At 42.6% G+C, this 21,435-nt stretch overlaps 1 protein-coding gene and 1 non-coding gene across 3 annotated transcripts in view; both read right to left on the bottom strand.

Annotated features, from left to right (window-relative positions):
• Slc9a9 (solute carrier family 9 (sodium/hydrogen exchanger), member 9) overlaps nt 1-21,435 on the bottom strand; it is a 560,897-nt gene that overhangs the window by 470,578 nt on the left and 68,884 nt on the right. The gene's annotated exons all lie outside the window — the stretch shown is intronic.
• Nucleotides 7,986-8,047, bottom strand: Mir7656 (microRNA 7656). The gene has a single exon (NR_106116.1). It is a non-coding gene; the product is annotated as a microRNA 7656 (primary transcript).

The raw sequence follows: 21,435 nt of genomic DNA, 5'->3' as shown, positions 1-21,435 counted from the left end.
AGCCCAGAGACCAATGAATAGCAAATACTGACCACTGAATTTTTTAAGCTACCAAGGCCCATTTATTTAACCAGGACTTTCTCTAGTTGCAAATAAACCACAGGTATTTTGTCTTTGAGGTGCAGAAAATAGAAGCCAGTGAAGGAAGGAAAGGATGTAGCTAAATCCAGATTACCAGGATTCTCTTCTGGACTGCTGTTATTTTAAAATACTGCTGCATTTCACTAAGGTCATTTTTATTCTTATGTCATAATTCTAACTCAAGCCTATGAAAATGGGACACTAAAATTGTCCTTTATAAAACCTTTACAACAGTGCACAATGAGCTGGATATCATTAACTCCCGAGGTCCTGTACAGGCTTGGAGGGTAGTTTCACCTATGCCTAGGATGCTAGGCATTGGTATAGTGGTGGTTATTGTTATATTATTTTTGGAACTTCTTCCATCAAGGTGCTGATGGAATTTTGAATGTCCATACCATCCCAGGTGCCAGAATGATCTTCTATTATGTGAAGGACACCAGGGATAAGATGCTGCACAAGATTAACAAGGTCCCTGCCTTAGGAAATTGCATCTCAATGGAGTATGGAAGAAAGCAAAGAGAAGACATCCTTTTGGAAGCGATTCACTGGAAGTGCCCTCTTATAAAGATGGATTCTCTCCACAGGAATACCAGAGTAGAGACGTGGATGGACAGGAGACAGGTTAGAGCCACAGAAAGTACAAAACAGAGGGCCTGGGCCAGGAGAGAACTCAGAGGTTCTAGAGTAATATAGTCTTGTGTAGTTGAATCAAGGACCAAAAGGTAGGCAGGTCTGGAAGGGCCTGGCTGAGAAGGAGCTCTTGTTTCCAGCGAGCTCAGTTGCAACTAGAGGTTGTAGGCAGAGATGACATGGTCTCCTCTTTGGAGAATGGATTTGTGAGGATAATAGTGGCACCAATACTTGAAACAGGAGGTAAGAACAGCTTACATTCCAGATGATGGGGGGTGGGTCTTTTCATTTGAATATGTGCTAAATGACCCCTGAATATCAGGCACTTTGCTTGGCTCTCTTTTCCATTTGCACCTCTATCTTGGCACTTCTATCACAACCCTCTCCCAACACACACTGTGTTGTTTCCTTTTACTAATTGTTTACTACCATTCCCTCTCCCAAGCTAAACTGTGAGGTCTCAGAGGACATGCATGGGATATAATTTATCTTTCTATTTGCAAAACGGAGCCCAGTGCCTGGCAGTTACTGGCCTCTCAATAAATGCATTTTGAGTTTAATTGAAAAGTTGAATTGAATTCAAGGCTGCTATCTCCAATTCTCAGAAAAAGAGCTTGTCACCAAGACTGCCAGTGTGGGTATGTTCACCTTTTATTTTTTTGAAATCACTCAAACAGTTTATTCTCTACATGGTATGATTTGCTGCCTGCTCATCACAAATAAAAAATAACAAATTAATAACAAACTTGGAAACACAGTTGGCTGGAAAGGCTTATGTTTTTCAGGTACATGCTATAGTTTTTACTTCCTAATCATGAAATAAAGTCATACATTTTTTTAAAAAATGTTATCATCACTGATAAAGGTCTCTATAACACCCAACATTGAAATATTTATCTTTCTATATTAAACTTTCTAACAACTTTATGTGCTTTCTCCATCAAAACTGATACTTTTTGAATTCATTATTTTTTCCTCACCAAATGCTATCATTCAAATTGGAACACATGAGTTGATTGAAACAATAACAGTCCCACTAAGAAAACAGACCTTAGCACCCAGAATATGTAAATGTGACCTTAAATGGAAACAGGGGCTTTGAATATGTTATTAAACTACAAATATTGACATGGACATATCTCAGATTATTCATATAGACCCTAAAGAGAATCACAAGATTCCCAATGCCTGAGAGGCAGAGAAAGATTGACCTCACACACAAGAGGAGATATGAGCACTAAGCAGAAAGAAGCCTAAGACCATCCTCGAAGGATGGAATGATGGAACAGTTTACCAAGGATTAGCGGTACCCACCAGAAACAGAAAGACTGGAGTGATGGAGCTGTATACCAAGGAATAGCAGCAGCCACTGGAAACGGGAAGATGAAATAATGATTCCCCACACCAGAGGAAAGCTGTGCAGGCATGCTCCATCCACTTCAAACACTGTTCTAGAATTCTCTGAGACATCGTCTGCTTTCTGTGTATCTTATCTCTCTCTCTCTCTCTCTCTCTCTCTCTCTCTCTCTCACACACACACACACACACACACACACACACACACACACACATAACTGACAACAAAAGCAACAAACACACACCATTTCAGAATCTGTTTTTGTAGGCTCTGTTATAGATGCTCTCCACAAATTGGTTAATGTGTAGGCTTACAAATCCCCTAGCTAAGTCATGCTTTGTGTGTCTGAGACCTGAGGGTTCCTTGCCCTCCTGGCCTCCAGCCTGTTTCTACCTCACCATGGGTCTTATTTCTAAGCCTAGAATGGAGCTGAAGTGAAACAAGGGGCAGGACTGAGTAGAACTTTGTGTGTCAAGCACTCTAAAGCAAGTCAGACTTGGAGGTCAGTATTGAAGTACTGAAGGCAGAACTATGGCACGGGTTTATCTAGCAGTCTGGTAACTTGATTTGTAGCATTAAATATCCAGAGATGTGTTTTGGGAATACCAGTGGGCTCCTATCCTGTGATCCACAAATGTTAGAAGTCAGGGACTGGATCAGGACTCAGCAAAGCTGACAGAACCAGTTATCACCAAAACACATGCCATGTGAAAACTGAGAGTCTGTCCCTTTAGCAACGCTGGCCTCAATCTAGCAAGCAAACCTTCTTTAAGCATGAGACCTCAGAGTCTTCTCTACTGACCATGTTTGGATTCAGAACCTGGCTTTCTGTTTTCATAGAAATCTCCTTATTAAACACCTGGCTATTCATATAATACAGCAGGTCCTTCTGCTAGCAATCAGCCTAGCTGACCCACAGGAACAAAAGACAAAAAACGAGAGGATTCATATCCAGAGGAATGAAGAAGGCCTCTGGTGTTTCCTAGAATTCTTCCAGGAGGGACTGAACAAACTCCATTCAGGAGCCTTGAGGTCTTGACCTTGGGTGTCTCTTCAAGAGCAGGCATCTTGCTAATTCTTCACAAATTCTTCATCCTGGCTTACTCTCAGCAAGAAAACTGTCAAGGTTGCCATCTGACCTCCCATGTCCACATTCGTCCTTATTATGCCTGGACCCGAGTTCTATAAGAAAGTTCTAGAAGAAGGTTTCCCATCCTGCAACAGTCCCTGATTGAAACCCATCTTTATTTATAAAGCCACCATGTACACAAAGGGCTCTCTTTGGTATTCCTCCCCCATGGAAACTCTCTCAGCATAACCTGAGGTACTTAGAACAAAAGCCACTCTTTCCACCATACTCTGTAGGTGGGCTCTCCTCTGATTTCTTTTATATATACTTTTTATTAGGTATTTTCCTCATTTACATTTCCAATGCTATCCCCCATACCCTCCCACCCACTCCCCTACCCACCCACTCCCACTTTTTGGCCCTGGCGTTCCCCTGTACTGGGGCATATACAGTTTGCAAGTCCAATGGGCCACTCTTTCCAGTGATGGCTGACTAGGCCATCTTTTGATACATATGCAACTAGAGTCAAGAGCTCCGGGGTACTGGTTAGTTCATAATGTTGTTCTACCTATAGGGTTGCAGATCCCTTTAGCTCCTTGGGTACTTTCTCTAGCTCCTCCATTGGGGGCCCTGTGATCCATCCAATAGCTGACTGTGAGGATCCACTTATGTGTTTGCTAGGCCCCGGCATAGTCTCAGAAGAGACAGCTATATCTGGGTCCTTTCAGCAAAATCTTGCTAGTATATGCAATGGTGTCAGCGTTTGGAAGCTGATTATGGGATAGAACCCTGGATATGGCAGGCTCTAGATGGTCCATCCTTTTGACACAGCTCCAAACTGTCTCTGTAACTCCTTCCATGGGTGTTTTGTTCCCAATTCTAAGAAGGGGCAAAGTGTCCACACTTTGGTCTTTGTTTTTCTTGAGTTTCATGTGTTTAGCAAATTGTATCTTATATCTTGGGTATCCTACGTTTCTGGGCTAATATCCACTTATCAATGAGTACCTATCATTTGAGTTCTTTTGTGATTGGGTTACCTCACTCAGGATAATGCCCTCCAGGTCCATCCATTTGCCTAGGAATTTCATAAATTCATTCTTTTTAATAGCTGAGTAGTACTCCATTGTGTAAATGTACCACATTTTCTGTATCCATTCCTCTGTTGAGGGGCATCTGGGTTCTTTCCAGCTTCTGGCTATTATAAATAAGGCTGCTATGAACATAGTGGAGCATGTGTCCCTCTGATTTCTTATTCTTCCTATTGCTCCCTTCTGGTTCATCTGTGTCCAACCCCTCCCTCCTCAGATTTGCTCCTTAGATATGCTGAGTCCATTTATATCTCAGGAGCTCAATGGAGCTGTTACCTCTCCTCCTTCCAGGGACATCCCAGCTTGCCCATTCATTCCTGAAGTCTCTCTGGCAGGCAAGCACGATCTCATCAAGCACAATTTGGGGGCCATTGCTTTCTTTCTGAGCATCTTTCCTGGTGGAGGTTGTCTTGTGGGCTAGGATCTTACTGACTAGCTTCTTGCTGTTCCCCCTCCCCCCACCCCTGAGTCCAGCAAAGGTGTGTTTCTGAATGAGCTCCTACTTCAGGCTGCTCCAGCAGTTGTAAAGGTTGGTTGTGACTCTCAGGTGAGACGCTTCACAAATGGTGAAGGTCATGACCCCACCGTTTGACAATATGGGTGGTGCATGACCCTCAGGCCTCTTTGCCTCTTGCTTCAGGAATGTTCAAGCTCTGATGGGTAGACAGCACTTCTCCATTCGTCCATAGCGGGGTTAGTGAAGCCCTGTTTACCACACTCTGGCCACCTTTCAGTTTGCTTGCATGATGACAGAGGGCATCTCTGTCACGAGGTCTTATTCTTTCTAGAGGCCTAAACCCATGCAATTTTCGAACTTATCACACAAAGCAGACCATAGATCTATAATCTTCCTTTACCATGAAAGCAGAGGCTATGCATTGTCAATCATTTTCTTTTTGCCAGAAAGTAAGAAACACATTAAATATTTATGTTCACTGCATATGTCCTGAATGTACAATCCCTACCAAGCCTTCCTCCTGATGACACTCATTGACTAGGTACAGCCTCACACTCAAGGCACAGGGCCATGTGTGCTTGCCTGTTTGTAAGAATACTTTTTCATTTGCTGGTTCGCTCCCATCCTCCTCCTCTGACATCCTTACTTATAGATGTTTCCTTCATAAAAAGAAGAATTTCCTTCACAGATGCCTTAAAGTCATGAAAGACTCATGCCAACTACATACAAATCACTAAAAGGCAGGGTAAGAGATATTATATAGAACGCTATATAGAAGGCTAGAATTAACTGAAGACAGGTTCAAGCTAAAATTATAGACTCTATCACCATGATAAATAAACGTATGAATATGGGCATCAGTTTTCAAAAGCTGACAGTGAAGCACAGCAGTGTAACTTCATGGGTATTAGTACGGCACAGATAGAAACTAAAGAAAGTTTAAGGCATTTTGTTTTAGATATGGTGAGGTGGAGATATAATCTTATGTTTTATCATGCTATTTTAACAATAGTACTCTTGGAAACTGTATACATCTCTATCCAGTTCTGTGCACTGGGACTGTTGTAGTTTACAAAACAAAGAACTGTGGTATTAAACTTTCTCACACACAACTAAGGCAGTCTTCCTTCTAGACAAAAATGTGTCCACAGCTAATGTTAGGAGGAAATCACACTCCACAAACACCACAGACATTTAAAGAAGTCACGATGGACAACGAAAGGCTGAGAATCAAAGAGCCGGCCTGGGAATTTTATTTTTTTCCCACTGAGAACAACACAGTAAGCTCTCTAGAGCAAGTACCCCACTTTATAGAATGAATACTGGATACTGTCTAACTCATTCAAAGAGGCATAATCAGCTGTACTTGTAGTAGTTTTAGCAGCATGTTTTTATCATACTGGAAAGCCAGAGTTGATGAGAATAGTAGATTGATTTCCTAACCTAGGAGTTCAACAATTGATCTGATTTATACTCTAACTCTCATCACCTAAACCCTCCGTAGAAATTCCTTAACTGGCCCGTAGGATATGGCTATCCTGGGTTCCAGAGTGTATTTCTGTGTGATAATCCTTGTGCATGCTAAAGTCTGAGACAGCTGGCTCACTAAGAACACAAACAAAAGGCAAGTCTGTCTACAGACAGGTGTGCACACATCAAGTCCCTCGCCTTTCAGACACCATCAAAAGCTGGCTGTGAGTTGGGGTGAAATCAAAACAGTACAGGCTCCCCTGAAAGCATTGCTCCATTCTGTTCTGGCTGTAAGATTAAGCCTCCCGAACTGGAATATTTCTTAGTGAGTTTATTGTTGTTCTTAGTCAAGGAAGCTCCTAGCAGAAGCAGAGAGAGAGAGAAGACGACACCAGAGTCAGCTTGCCTAGTAGGCACTTGCACATGACAGCACAGTGAAAACTGGCCCAGATGAAAAAGCAAAGAGAAGAATCAATGTCTCAGAGGCCCTGCCCACTCCGATGCTATCATCAATCCCAACAGTTTGTTTTGAACGATGTTCTAGCTTTTCACAGTCCTTAACAACTTTAGGAAATAGCAAGGGTTTGCATTTTCTCTGACATTTTCTAATCTTGGGAGCTTTTAGTTACTCCAGAGAGCCCCAGCCTCCTTGTATTATATTTTTTTTAAATACCTGTAATCAAGGCCTTAACTCAGGTCCTAAGCAAAGCTAACAAATAATTATCCTGCACAATATGACTAAAAATGGGAGCCTAATTAATTAAAGTACTAATTGAACTTCCCCATTACTGATACATTAGTTCCTGCTCTGACATAAACATTAATCAAATCCCTTGAATAATTCAGTTCTCCACTTCCCTCACCTGTGTAGACAAATCTGCCTGCTGTCCTGTCCTGTCCTGGTAACATAGAAGGAGACGCCATTGTTGCTGCAGCTGAGGCCACTGCTGTTCCATAAGGCCTTCTATCAGTACCAATAACCACTGACAATCCAAATGAAATGGAAAGAAGGCACAGAGTAAAGCCAGTGCAGGTAGTCTATATATGTGTATGATGCTATATTTAAGTCATAAGTGTCTTTATATGTAACATAAGCATATGTAAATATATTTAAATTTTAATGTTATATATTTAAGGCAAATGTTTCTTCCTCATCTTAACAAATAAAACCATTCAGAGGAGAAAATAGTTTAAAGTGTTTCACAAGAACTTCTGCATTTTAATGAAGTGGGCTATTTAGATTGCAACTGTAGAGGCCAGTAGGTTTTTCTCTAATTATGTGATTAGATAAATATTTATGTATTTTTCTTTTGTTGAAATCCAAGTTTCCTGAGGCATCTGAGAACTGGCGCTGTCTTCTCCAGATGGTAGGCCCCATTCTCAAGTCTGCTAAAGAGGACAGGCCTTAAATGGTGCTTCTCTGAGATCTCGGGGCATTCTCAGCTGGCCTTGGTTTGGCATTTCATTGAGTCAAGCATAGCAAGGACTGGGCTTACTGCTATCAACTTGGTTCTTGGCACATGGGAAGTGGCACACTCTTAAGAGTCATCCATTTCACTAAAAATTTCATCTTCAAATCAAGAACAGGACGCTGCCAGCAGAAGAAATATTTCTGGTATAACTAGGGGATGGTGGTGGGTGATGTCACACAGATTTCTTCTCCTTTCAGAACATCTGACTTATCACCCCTGCTAGTGAAAAGACAACCTGTAGCTGTCAGTCACCACAGGCCTTACATTGGTCGAAGAAAGCCACCTTTCCCAAGAGTTAATTCTTCACACGGGCACCCAATGCTATAAAAAAAAAAAAAAAAAAGTCTAAAGACAGAGGACCGTGGGATCAGACAGCCTGTACCAGTGTAGGATAACACTAACAGGCTATCTGATCCCACAGCCCTCTGCCCTGTGAGGTTGGGTACTCGGGTTAATGAGGTGGATACAGCCTCAGCAGGCAAATTGCAGGGAAGCTAAGGAAAGCAAACGCGGCGTGAGGGAGATGCAGATATCATTGATAAGCCTGCACGAGGCCATTATTTTCCCTTAAATCTAGGTCTACTTGTGGGCCAGGGTCCGGGCACCCGCAGTGGGCCTGACTCGTGAGCACTGCAGGCAGGTTAGAGCAGTCCGAACAGCCAAGGTTGAGAGGACGGGGTCAGCTCTTCCACCCGGAACCTTTTAATCACCTCTCAGATGCGCATCAAGTTCGTCAGGATCCCGTTCAGAGTTGCTTCAAAGCAGCCTTACTTCAAAGCGTGGCTCAGAGGTTTGAAAATAGACTACAGAGTCCTCAGAAATCTCATCGGCGGCTGCAGCTGAGTGGGCACCACCCCTGCCCTTATTGTTGAAGGAAAATGAGATTCCAGAAATTTCTCTCATTATCAGAGAAAGCAGCAGTCGAGCACTAGGGCTGCTGATACGAACCCAGCTATTCAGGCTTCTCACGGAATCTGGCCACCGTTCTGTGGGCTCTGAACTCCCTTTTTCATCACTTTCGGCACACGCAATCCAGCCAGGCTCCAGGGGAGGACATCCACATTGGACATCATCACCCAGTGAGGGTGGGACGTGTATTTGGCTTGGACAGTCTTACTGTGCTTTACTGATGCACATACACTGGACTCAATGAGAGCACAGTGCACAGGAGGCGGAAGGTAGGAGTTTCCAAATATGGCGGTGGCTTTACAGAATGTATGTGGACTTAATACTTGATGGTGGCTTTGTCCCCAAAAGCCATCTCAGGCTCAGCTGCCTGCACAGAGTCCCAACTCATGAAAGGGCACCAGGAGAGCTATGTGAAAAGATTTCTTTTCTTTAAAAAAAAAAAAAAAAGTTATCTACTAGATGCTCTGAAAAGAGCTTTTTGTGCTGAGCTTAAGGCAGCTCAGTTTAACTAGCAGTAGGCAGGGCATTGTTAAAAAACGGATAAAAATGGGAGATAAGCTTTGCTCCCACAATCTGCTTCCAACGGATACAGAAAATAAAAGAAGTGGTTCCTTGGAGGCACATTGTCGCCGCGCTCCTTGCGCTTAAAGGCCTTCCTCTGGAATTAATATTTACCTCCAATTACAGTTTCCTGGGGTAAGGAGTCCCTGCCGATGAACCCTCTCTGAAAAGCTTTGATTTACTGAAGGAGAAGGCAAATCCACTCACTCAAGGTCCCCCCTCGCAGAAAGGGCCAATGAGAAGATTAAAATCAGAGTGGAAGGCATTTTTAGTTACATTTCTTTGAAGTCCAGACCTTGGCTCCTTCTCTCTTTCCATTCCCTTGGAGCAGAGTAGCACTGGAAATTTTGCTCGGCTTTTCGAAGGCGCACATCTGCCTGCAGGCTGTAGCTATGCCTTCCCATGCTTTGCCTCCTCTGGAAGGATTTTCTGCCAAATTAAGATTCGCCTTATATGGAGTAAGGCGTGGATGCATCACTCTGCTCTCAGGTGCCTGCATGGTAGAGAACTTGGAGGAGCTGCATCCCTCAGATGCTCGAGACGCTGAGGGACCTGCACCTTCCCTCCTCCCTCTGTTAATGTACAGGGCTTTCCAAGCTCTACTCGTGGCTATGGGAGGTTGGAGGAACAAGGTGGGGCATTTCCTACAAGACAGAGGACATGGGTTTCTGTCCCATCCCTGGTCTCACTGGGGTCACTCAATATAACCAGCTCTGCCCAGAAGGACATGTGATAATAATATTTTTAAATTTTTCCTAATATTTTGTGTAAAGAAGGGGAGGAAGACACAGGAGAATGGACTTTTAAGAAAGAAAGAAAGAAAGAAAGGAAGGAAGGAAGGAAGAAAGAAAGAAAGAAAGAAAGAAAGAAAGAAGGAAAGAAAGAAAGAAAGAAAGAAAGAAAGAAAGAAAGAAAGAAAGAAAGAAAGAAAGAAAGAGTCCATCACAGCAGTAACTCACTAAGACTGTCTGTCAGCACATTTCAGAACAACCTTGAGATGAACAATCTACCATGTCTGGGGTATTGTGATAGCTCTTTCTACTTTCAGAAGACAGGAGAAAGGTATGAGGCTGACCCATCCTCCAGAATTTTGACAGAGATCATTGTGAAAGACTCCCAAGAGAAAGACACAGAGGAAGGAATGCCATCTTGTCTAAGCTGTTGAATCAGAACAGTAGAGAGCTAAAAAAAGGCGGTGTGCAAAGACAGCAGAGTAGCCACTGCGGTGATAAAGCAGAGGTGCTCTGTCCCCTGTCTCGTTCAGGGAGAGTTATCCCCCAATGTCCCAAAGATACTCCCTGTTCCTATTCCTCTACAAGGGAGGGATGTGTGTGCCTGGAAGGCCACCACAGGGTATCTTCTATTCTTCATTTGTTCTGCTTTTTCCTTTTGAAGCTCCCAACAAGATCTCTCTGCCAGGAGGGTGTATTCTTGTATAAAAGAAGGGATCCCAGGATTGCTTGCTCTGAAAAACATCCACAGACAATGATTGGGAAAGGTGTTAAGCCTGCTGTCAATTTGCTTTATTGATGTAGCAGCCTCAGAGGGTCCTATGTGGAATAGACTTTTCCCCATGTGAGCAAGCTGCTGAAAGGGCTTCGTGGCTGAAAAGGATGAGTCTGTCAGAGACAGACACCACGAGAGGAAAAGGACAAGGGGTGGGGTGGGGGGTGGGGAACAGAAGGGTGGAAATGAAGCCAGAATTCAAGAGACAAAGCCTGTGATAGAAACAAAGGCTTTTAGAGATGCTGGGAAAGAATGCCAATTACTACAGAAGCCTTTCCAAGAGAGGGATTTGCAGTGATTTAACCAGGGTGGCCAATGAGGAGAGATCGAGAACCATCGGTATCAAAAGGGTCCCATCTTTGTGATATGATTCCTTTCTGCTAAGCTGTTTAGTCTCATTTGGGAATTCTTCCTGCTCCCTCCCCAGTGTTGGGTTTTGTTTCGACATAGAGAAATCCAGAGGCACTTGACTTGCTTTATGGCACTGGACAAGTGGTAATTATCTGTCTATAATTCCCTTGAGGGGAGCTGATGTTTCAATAAATTATAAGAGCTGGGCTTGAGTGGTTTACAGCACCATCAAACTCTTGCTATGGATGTATAATCTTACAGCCACAACTTACTAGGGAATAGATGTTTGCACAATGGGTGATTTAGGAGCCTCAACCTTCTCAGAGAGCACGGAGAACTGTCAGGCAGGCTATCTCCAGCTGCCACCAAACCATCCCCAAACAACACTGAAGACAGTGGTGTCTCAATGAGTTACCAAGTTGAACACATTAGATCCCCCTAGTATATATAAATAAAAGATTTGGTGATATCTTCCCTAAAACACTTATGTGGCTGCAGGCACGTTCTCTCGCATGTTTCATCTGTTCATACCATCTCAGAACAGAGAATTTTATACAGTGCATCCATAGACACAAAGAAAGAAGAACACTTAGATCAGTGGTGCTCGGCCTGTGGGTGGTGATCCTTTGGGGGTCAAAAGGTCCTTTTACAGGGGTTGCCTAAGACCACCGGAAAGCACAGATATTTACTTAATGATTCATTTTTATTATTATTATAACTTTATTAGATATTTTCTTTATATACATTTCAAATGCTATCCCGAAAGTTCCCTATACTCTCCCTCTGCCCTGCTCCCCTACCCACCCACTCCCACTTCTTGGCCCTGGCATACCCCTGTACTGGGGCATATAAAGTTTACAATAACAAGGGGCCTCTCTTCCCAATGATGGCCGACTAGGCCATCTTCTGCTACATACACAGCTAGAGACACGAGCTCTGGGGGTACTGGTTAGTTCATATTGTTGTTCCACCTTTAGGGTTGCAGACACCTTCAGTTCCTTGGGTACTTTCTCTAGCTCCTCTACTGGGAGCCCTGTGTTCCATCCTATAGATGATTGTAAGCATCCACTTCTGTATTTGCCAGGCACTGGCATAGCCTCACAGGAGACAGCTATATACATAAGTGGATACTTAATGATTCATAACAGTAACAAAATTACAGTTTTGAAGTGGTAACAAAAATAGTTTTATGGTCGGGGGTCACCACAGCATGAGAACTGTTAACTGCTGTAACTGAAGGGTTACAGCAGCAGGAAGGTTGAGAACCACTGCCTTAGATCATTATATAACTCTGGTCCTGGCCATTTGATATTGAAATTTATTGAAAGATCTCCAGTTTCAAAATGAGTTAAAGCCCTGTTAGAAACAAAGGGGCTCTCACACCATCTGAAAAACACTTGTGAAACTATTCTGGTCACATAGAATTAACTTTCCTGCTAAAAAGCCACGTGCAAGAAAGGAAACTAGAAATGATTGCTAAAGGAGCTAAAGAGGCTGAGGAGAAGGTTCAGTTGGTAAAGTGCTTTCTGTGCAAGCATGAGGTTCTGAGTTTGGGTATCCAGTACCCACATAAAGAGAGGGACACATCAGTGACCTAGAGCAGCAGAGGTGGGGACACTTCACTCCCTTGTTGTTCAGCCAATCTAATCACTCTGGGCAACTCCAAGTTCATGGAGAGACCAAGTCCCCAAAATAACGTGCGTAGCACCTGAGAAAAACTCCAAACATTATGAGCTTTGGCTGACACACACACACACACACACACACACACACACACACACACACACATACACCACATGTGCATGCACACACGACACACACATGCTACACACAGAGGGAACTAAAGTAATGGCTTTTTATTTACTTAATTCATTTATATTATGCCCCTAACTTTCAGAAGGAATTTGAAGTCACTTAGAATATAATGCTATAATATATTTAAACCCAAGTACATTCTGCAATTATATATGCAAATTGCTATGTATGTGACTTTTCAAATGTACCTGGAAGGAGAATAAAAGAACATTGCATTAAGAATCAAGAAGTAAAATCCCTCTCATTGGGAGGCTAAGGCAGGAGGATTGCCAGGAGTTCAAGTTTAGCTTGGCCTACAATGTGAGCCTTTCTCAATGCCCTTCCCCAGTAAAGTAAGTCGAGAAAAACTATCTCTGACTTCCCCCTTGTCTCTTAGGAAAGAAAGGGGGGATGATGGATTCCTCATAACGCTTGAAGACCAAGTTCACTGAGAAACGTGTTTAGTGGCATGTCTGTGTGATGCAGTGGTGGCTTGAGGGGGAAAGTCTCCGGAAGACCATGCCAGGTAAATCACCACTTCGTGCCCACCAGATCTTGCTTCTCACCGGCAGAGCAGTCGCAGAAATGGCATCTCATCCTTCATACGGATGGAATGCCATCCTTCATATGGAGAAAATACCTGGAGGCCTTTTGAACTATAATCCTGCAATAGATCCAAGATTCAGAGGAGGGAGACTCTTCTCTGGGAATGGCAGTCGGGCTAGGTGAGCCATTGAAATACAGGAGCTAAAGCTTTGGGGTGGCCAGGCAAGGGCTTCAGCGTGGAAAACACAGACTGGTGGTACATTTCCAACCACCAGTTCCACTGCCTTATCTTTGCGTGCTTCCTTTGTTCTAAACATCTATCTACCTTGCAACTTTTATCTGATGTACTACACATGCAGACATCAACAGCCAAAGGTTTTTCAAAACTGTATGCAGTCTAATCTTCTGGGCTTTATTTCCATGGATTTAACAAATCACAAATCCAAAGTATTTGAAGGTATTTTTTTTCCACCTGCTCTAAACACATCTAGACTTTTTTTCAGTTTTTCTGTTCATTTCCCCTTAAAGAACAAAACATAACAACCACTTATATCCTGCTTTAATTACAGTAAGTATTGCCAGGAATCTAGACATGATTTAAAGACATGAGGGTCTATGGGAGTGACATACAAAACGTTGGTAACTTTATGTGGGAGAATTGAGCTTCCTTAATGCTGGAATATGTGAGGGCCTTGAGGCCAATCTGTCACAGATATATATATATATCATAAGGGATAATGTATTTTCAAGTGCACTTACTGGTCCTTGATAACTTTGCCCATCAGAACCCAGAACACTTGAGGACAGCACAGTTTATTCGACAGATAATCCACTTTTGTACATACATACAGACTGAAAATGTTTACAGGAATAGTTATGTGAATCCATGTAATGAAATACTTTTTCAGTCAATGTCCGCATATGAGATCTGTGTCCCTAAATCTGAATGGTTCTTCTCATTTGAACAATGAAAATTTTATAACCCATTTCTTTTTTTTTTTTTTTTTTTTACTCATCTGAGGAGACACTCGATTAAGTTAAATGTCTGACTGAAGTAACAAATTAACCCCAGTAATTCTCATCCTTAGAATTAATTTTTTAATGGCTCTGATCCTGTTTTTGTCTTGTTACTACTCCAAGCTGCCTCAAGTCTTTTTAGAACAGGCCAAAAGTCATGAACCAACAAATGTAGAAACTGAAAGTGCTTTCTGTAGTAGCTTAGGAGAGCTGTAGGAAGAACCAAAATATTCATATCCAAGCACAAGAGAAGATGGAGAATTAAGGTTTATATTTTGAAAGTCATTTATTAATGTTTGTATTTGTAGTGCATTGGTGTCTTGCATGTGCATATTATCTCTGTGTGAGGGTGTCAGGTCTTGGAATTACAGACAGGTGTGAGCTGCCATGTGAGTGCTGGGATTTGAACCCCAGTCCTCAGGAAGAGCAGTCTTAAGTCTTAACCAGCCCCTTAAGCCTTATTTTTAAATGTTATTTTTTCTTTATTATTAATTTTCTTTTATTCTCTTTACAGATTTTTATCCTGATAATTTCATACTTATATAATTATTATTTATATTATACATATTTATTATAGAATATAAAAATGTTACATAACTTATATAATGAAATATGATTGAATCTACTCCCCACCTCCCCCTGCAAATCCATGTTCTTCACAGCCCCTCCCAACTTCATGCCTTTTTTTCTTGTTAGATAAGCGCTAGTCCAGCTAGTCCACTGGAGCATGGGAAATCTCCACAATGAATGATTCTCCCTTCCCCTAGCAACTACCAAGTGTCAAAGCTCCTCGGGAAGGGATGGGGTCTGGTGATCGATTTCTACCCAATCTGTGCTGTAGTTTGGACCGTCTTGATCTTGTGCAGGTCACTCCTGTGTCTGTAAGTTCACGAGCACCATAGCCAAGTCCAGTCTAGAAGAAGGTCCACTTCGCTGTACTCCTTCCCATTCTCCTGCCCTGACATTGGTTGCCCCTCCCCTTCAGAGGTGTTCCCTGAGCCTTGGTGGGGAGATGGGGGTGGGGTGGGGTGGGGATTGACACTGATGTTCCTTTTATGCTCAGCACTATGACTAGTTGTTTGACCTCTCTGTTGACTGCAGTCCACTGCCAAAGGAACAGGTTTCAGGCTTCTTTGATTGACCCAGGGATTCTAAGTGGTAAACAGTGCTGGAGGCGGGGCCAAGCAGTTCAGAAATGCGAGCAGGAAGAAAATCAGAGTAAGGTCAGTAAAAAGTTAGAGCTTGCATCACTCTCCAATAATATAGGATCTGTGACACCTAAGTGACACAAAATCATGAGACAGAGGCAAATGCCTTTGAGTTCTAGGTAAGTAGAACAAACGAGTGACTCAGTAAAAACCAAAAGGGAGCCAGGCCTTCTGGGAAACGAGGGATAATGGTTCCCACCAAACACATACGGAAATTTTATAATGTTTACTTCAGGGCAAACACGATACAGCTAAGGGTCACAGTCTTGGTTAATGTGTGTTTTCTGAGATCCATTTTTAACATACAGGACAGTCCTCCCTCCCACTAAAGTTTCTCATGTACAGACATTTCTCACTCTAGAATTCCCTGCATGCTGTAAGCCAGTGGACATCTTTCAGACAACTACAATGCTCCCTCTTTCAGAACTCCAAACATATCTCTTTCCACCCGAAGCTAACTTATTTCATATCTTGTCTTGACATTTTCAAACTTCACATTCTATGTTTCCTTCGTCTGCATACAAGTCTGCTGTGATTTTCTGGTTTAAGGATGGTATGACTGAAGGTGATCCTCTCCATCATAGCATTTTGCATTCAAAGGGGGACCTTCGAGGGCTTGGCAGGAAACATGAAGATGAGAGGAGGAGGAGGAGGAAGAGGAAGAGGAGGAGGAGGAAGAGGAGGAGGAGGAAGAGGAAGAGGAGGAAGAGGAAGAGGAGGAAGAGGAGGAGAAGAAGGAGGAGGAGGAAATGATCAAAGGCAAGGCAGTCACTAGGCAGAGGTAACAGCAGGAAAAGTATGCAAACAGGAAGGCAGAGCCAGTCCTCTCTGGCCACCAACTGCAGGGATTTTCAAGCCTTCTCCCTTTCATCCTCTTCCATCAGCCTGGACCTTTCCCAGACTGCCCAATTTAAGAAACTCTGCATTTTGTGTCTTGCCCTTAACTAAAAGTAGAATCCTGTCTTAATGACTACCATTTATAATGCCCAGTTCTACATAATGAGGTCATTGCCAACTCACGGTCAACAGCCCTCACCCACAGTGCTGCAGTGTATACAATTAGCCTCCTTAAATGAAAAATTCATCTAAGTATCAAGTTATGATTTATTTAAGGCAATCCTGGTTTATATATCTATTAAATAGTGTTCTGTTGAAAAATAGAAAGGACTTTTGGATTTGTTTGTTTGGATTTTTGAGATAGGATTTCACTATAACGTTGAAGCGGGCTTTGAACACCCAATCTTCCAGTCTCTTGGATTACAGGCATGTCAGCCATCCCTGGCTAGAAGCTACTTTTGAAAGATCATGCTGTGATGTTCTCAATGAATCTGGTGTCGGTTCTCAGAGTATTGTCTTGCATTTGTTTGCTTCTTCTGAGTAGAGAACCTTTGCCACGTCGAAGACCCAATGGTCCTAGAAAAAGTCCTTGCTGGCGAGTTACCGTTGCAGTTTTGAGGAGATTAAAATAGTATCCCAGAAAATATTACAACTTGAATATTAAATGTCTGGTATGGGGTTATGTGTTTGAACACCTGGTCCCCAGTTAGTGGCACTGTTTGGGAAGGTTGTAGAACATTTAGGAAGTGGAACCTTACTGCAGGAAGTAGAAATAGGGGGTAGATCTTGAGCCTTTATAGCCCAGTCCTAATTCATGTTCCCAGTCTTATGCTGTTGACCTAAACATGTAGGTTCAGAGTCAGGGGAAGGGCAAGGAGTTGTCCCTTTGTCATGAAATCTAACAAACATTCCATTTATTTGGAATCTAACATTTCCCTGATCACTTCAGACTCCCAATGCCCTCAAGTCAACAGACATGAAAGATACAAGATTGAAGGGGTCTTTGGGTCTTCTTACATTGTACCAAGGATATAGAGAGCTACTAAGGTCAAGAAATATGTGACAGGGTCAAAGTACCTGCAAAGATGCTACCATAAGAAACTGAGGCCACTTGAGAAACTGGAAGATCTCACTATAACGTTGAAGCAGGCCTTGAACACCCAATCTTCCAGCCCAGAGCCAGCAGGATGTCCATAGACAAAAACTGCACTCAGAGTGAACCTATCCTATGAGAGAGGTTATGCGTGCTACAGAGCAGAGCTGGTAGCAAAGCTACCTAAGCTATTTGGACTGAGATGATTCCACCATGAGTCCCAAATGCCAGGCATGGAGGTACAGGGTCTTTTTCCTCCATTCTGGGTGCCATCTTTCTTCAGATCACTCATTCTTTATTATGCTCCATTTCTCCTTTTTTCAAATATGAGTGTATACGCTGCACCCTTGTATGTCAGAAGCATATACTTTAAAAATGTTTATTTATAGAGAGTCACAATTAGGAGATTGCCTCAAGTTTCTAAAAAGACTTTAGACTTTGGATTTTTTTTTTTTAATATTGTTGAGACTATTAAAGACCAGAAGGAACTTGCAAAGTTGGGTGGGATATGTTTTGCATCAAGACTTGGCCATGGGCCTGTGAGCGGCAGAAGTAATTTAAATGTACATAGCCCCACATAGGCGCAGATATTTCAACCCTTGGTCCATACTTAGTGGTGATGTTTGGAAGGTTGTAGAACCTTTAGAAGGTGGAACCTTGCTGAGGTGTGTGTGGGGTTGGGGACAGGCTGTGAGACTTTACATGCCAGCTCCACCTCTTGTTCAGTAGATGCTGGCATAAAGTGAACAGCCTGCCCCATGTCTTCCCTGATCACTACCCTGCCTTCCCCACCGCAATAGACTATATATCCCTGGAATTGGGAGCCAAAAGAGCCTTCTCTCCATGAAGTTAGTTTTGAGGGTGTATTTTGGTTCCAGCAACAGAAACGTTACTAACACAGGCAGACTTGTAGCTGCTTGGAGACAAGATTGTTGGCTGAGAACCTGAGCCGAGGTGGGGTGGTGGGATGATAACAGAATTACTAGCAGACAATTTCAGACCTCCAACCTACAGCAGAGTCAGAGCCAAGCAAATCCAGACCTTAAGATGAAATCTGTGCCATTTAATAATTATCTCAACTATCTCAAACTAATATTTATTAGTTACATGGCGGGCATCCCGTTCTCAGCTTTACAAGTATTCACTCTTTTTTATCTTACCAACATTGTGGGTTCTCTTATTTCCCAGCTGAAGACACCACGATAAAGTTAAATAAGCTGCCAATTTTGTGTAAGGAAAAGGAAGGATTGGAGAAATCTTTCTGGTCATAATCGCTGTCTATAACTATTTGGCAACACTATAACTTTCCACATCAAACATGTCATGCCAGTCAGTAGATGACAGATTATCTGAGGACTGCCAATGTCGTCCCCAGAGAGTTCCCCACACCAGAGGTCAGACTTGTCAAATCAAAATGGGCATATGGCCCAACCACCCACTCAACTCTCCTCCTGGATACTAAGCACTAGGATTGAAATGACATTTTTATGATTGGTCTTTTTTTCTGCTGAGAAACAGTACAATCTCTTTAACAGTTGCTTTCCTTTTTACTGGACACACACACACACACACAGAGAGAGAGAGAGAGAGAGAGAGAGAGCCCATGAGCAGACACAAAGAGATGCACAGAGATACAAAGTGAGCAATTGCTGTCTAGCACCTACATCCAGGACTTTCTTGAGACCCAGTCTCCTTTTCTGGCAGCAGATTTGATGAAAGCTAAGCTATCCAAGCTGCTCCATATTCCTTACTGTCAGTCAGGTCACCATCCTGACTCAAACCCCACAAAGGGTCTGTGTGGTCCCTCCTTGTCCCTGTTTAATGCACCTTATGCATTTCTGTCTTCTTTCTGGTAAGGTATCATCCTTCCTTAAGTCTGGGCAGGATTCAGTGTTAGAGAGCTCTAAGAGCATCGGGAAGAAGCACATGTCTGTTTTCTATTGGAAAGACTGGCAACAAAACTACCCAGCCAAAGTCACTGCAGGTCAGATCCCCGAGTGCAGAGCTCACACACTGCATTGTGAGCGTTGGGGAACACTGCAGACGGGCTGAGAAAATAGACAGACTCAGAGCCTTAATCTCACCATGTGCTTCCTGAATTTCCCCAAACAGCCTTCTTTAGACAACATGTCCAGACGAGCTACATGCTGCCAACATGGAAAAGACAGGAAACCCTGGCTTTATAGAGACAGTTAAAATAGTAACTACTACTGTCATACCTAATAGCACAAACACTGTTTGTCTTCATAGAATACTTTCATTGAATTTGAGTTGCTTCAATTTAATTGAAAGCAAATGACACGAAATCCTTAATAAACAGCAGAATCGGATAGAAGCACAATTTTTATATTTCAAAACAAAACTTGGCAATATCTTCTATTAATTGTAAGGTGATCATCAAAGCGACTTCGCCATATGAACCCTACTTCTGTGATTATCTCCCCCAGGTTGGCCTGAGCTTCCTGGAGTGATTCAAGAGTGTGTTTATGAAGGTCCTGCGACCTTCCCTCTTTTACAAATAAAAAATGCTTAGGTCTAAAGGAAGCTACACAGCTCAGGAGCAGGTTGGCACTGAAGTGTGAGTCAGTGGTTTCTGGTAAAGGCAATTAGCATTTTACCTGAGAAGGCTGAGTTTTCAGGGTCCTGACTGTAGGCTGTGGAGTTCTGATACCAGAACTCAAGTAAGGGAACAGACAGAAGCTACCGGCAGAATCAGAAGCCCAGATGGAAGCAGTTGGTCCTGGATCTATCCTTTCCCACAAACAAAAGAGAATTACTTAGTAGGTCTCAGGCTTTTTTTTTTTTTTTTTTACATATTTGACCAAGATGTCCTTAAATGCCTGATATAAGATATTACCACTGGGTTTTGGGTGGCAACAGACCTAACCAGTGTGACAATGTGGAAATTCACAAGGTACAACTCACAGTGGCATTCAGAGATGCACATTGGCCACCAAAGCAAGAAGTATTTAGTGCACACGTCTTAGAGTGCGCATCTTTCTCTTTTTTTCCATTGATGTTTACTTGCTAGACTCTGAACAAAGAGATTTTTAAGTTGCAAGAATCCAGACATCTGATTTAAAATATCTTCATAAACAAATCAGTCCCAACAGTTGATGTGTGGTTTGGTCACTGTGGCTTCGCAGAGACAAACACAACCCCTTCCATCTCTCTTTGATAATAAAATATCAGCACGGGATGTACCCTCCCACTTCTTCATATCAATTCAGCCTTCTGTGATAGGTGTTACTAAAAAATCCTTTGAAGTGCTTGTTTGGACATGCAGGATTTTCTTTAATACACCAACTGATAAATAATTCCTCTCTGCAATCTTTCAAACTGGAAAAAAATAGTCTTGAAAATTGAAGGGAAGAAAAAAATGCATTTCACATGTCTTCATGTGCGCCATAAACCATAGACTATGGCTCAGGAGCGCCACCTAGTGGAAATCTAGAGGTAAGGAGTATTGAAAACCCAGAATACAGAAAACATGGAATGAGGCATCAAGTCAGAGGAATTATCTCTTTTCCATATAAAGTGTGTGATAAGACAACAGGTACATTTATCTCCAAAATTATTATCTATTGTCTTCTCTGCTAAGATATACTAAGATCTCTGATCCTTCAGTGCTCCCTTTTGAAACATTGTCCCAGGACAGTTGTGATCTTTCCTCTTCAGCTTTAAGCCCGTGTGGAAAATTGTTAGGTGGACAGTCACTTCCCTCTGGTGGCCACCTCAGTGATATAGAAAGGCTGAGCATTCCTTTTCTGGATTTTCCATACTCTTTTTCATTATTTCCTAGTGTTTTCTTTCAGGACCCCGAGTCCATTCCAGTTAAAACAAGGAGCCATAAGGCCAGCTTTATGGGACTCCAACCCCATGGATGTATGAGACTGTCAGCAGGCTGCCTAGAAAAGATGCAGGCATTTGGAGTCCTACTGAATTCTTATTGTATTGATGCTGCTCAGCCCTGACTACCACCTCGC

This window comes from Mus musculus, chromosome 9, assembly GCF_000001635.26.
Source record: "Mus musculus strain C57BL/6J chromosome 9, GRCm38.p6 C57BL/6J".
NCBI classification, from domain to species: Eukaryota; Metazoa; Chordata; class Mammalia; order Rodentia; family Muridae; genus Mus; species Mus musculus.
Note: the sequence above shows the minus strand (reverse complement) of the source record. Positions and strands in the feature narration are given on the sequence as shown.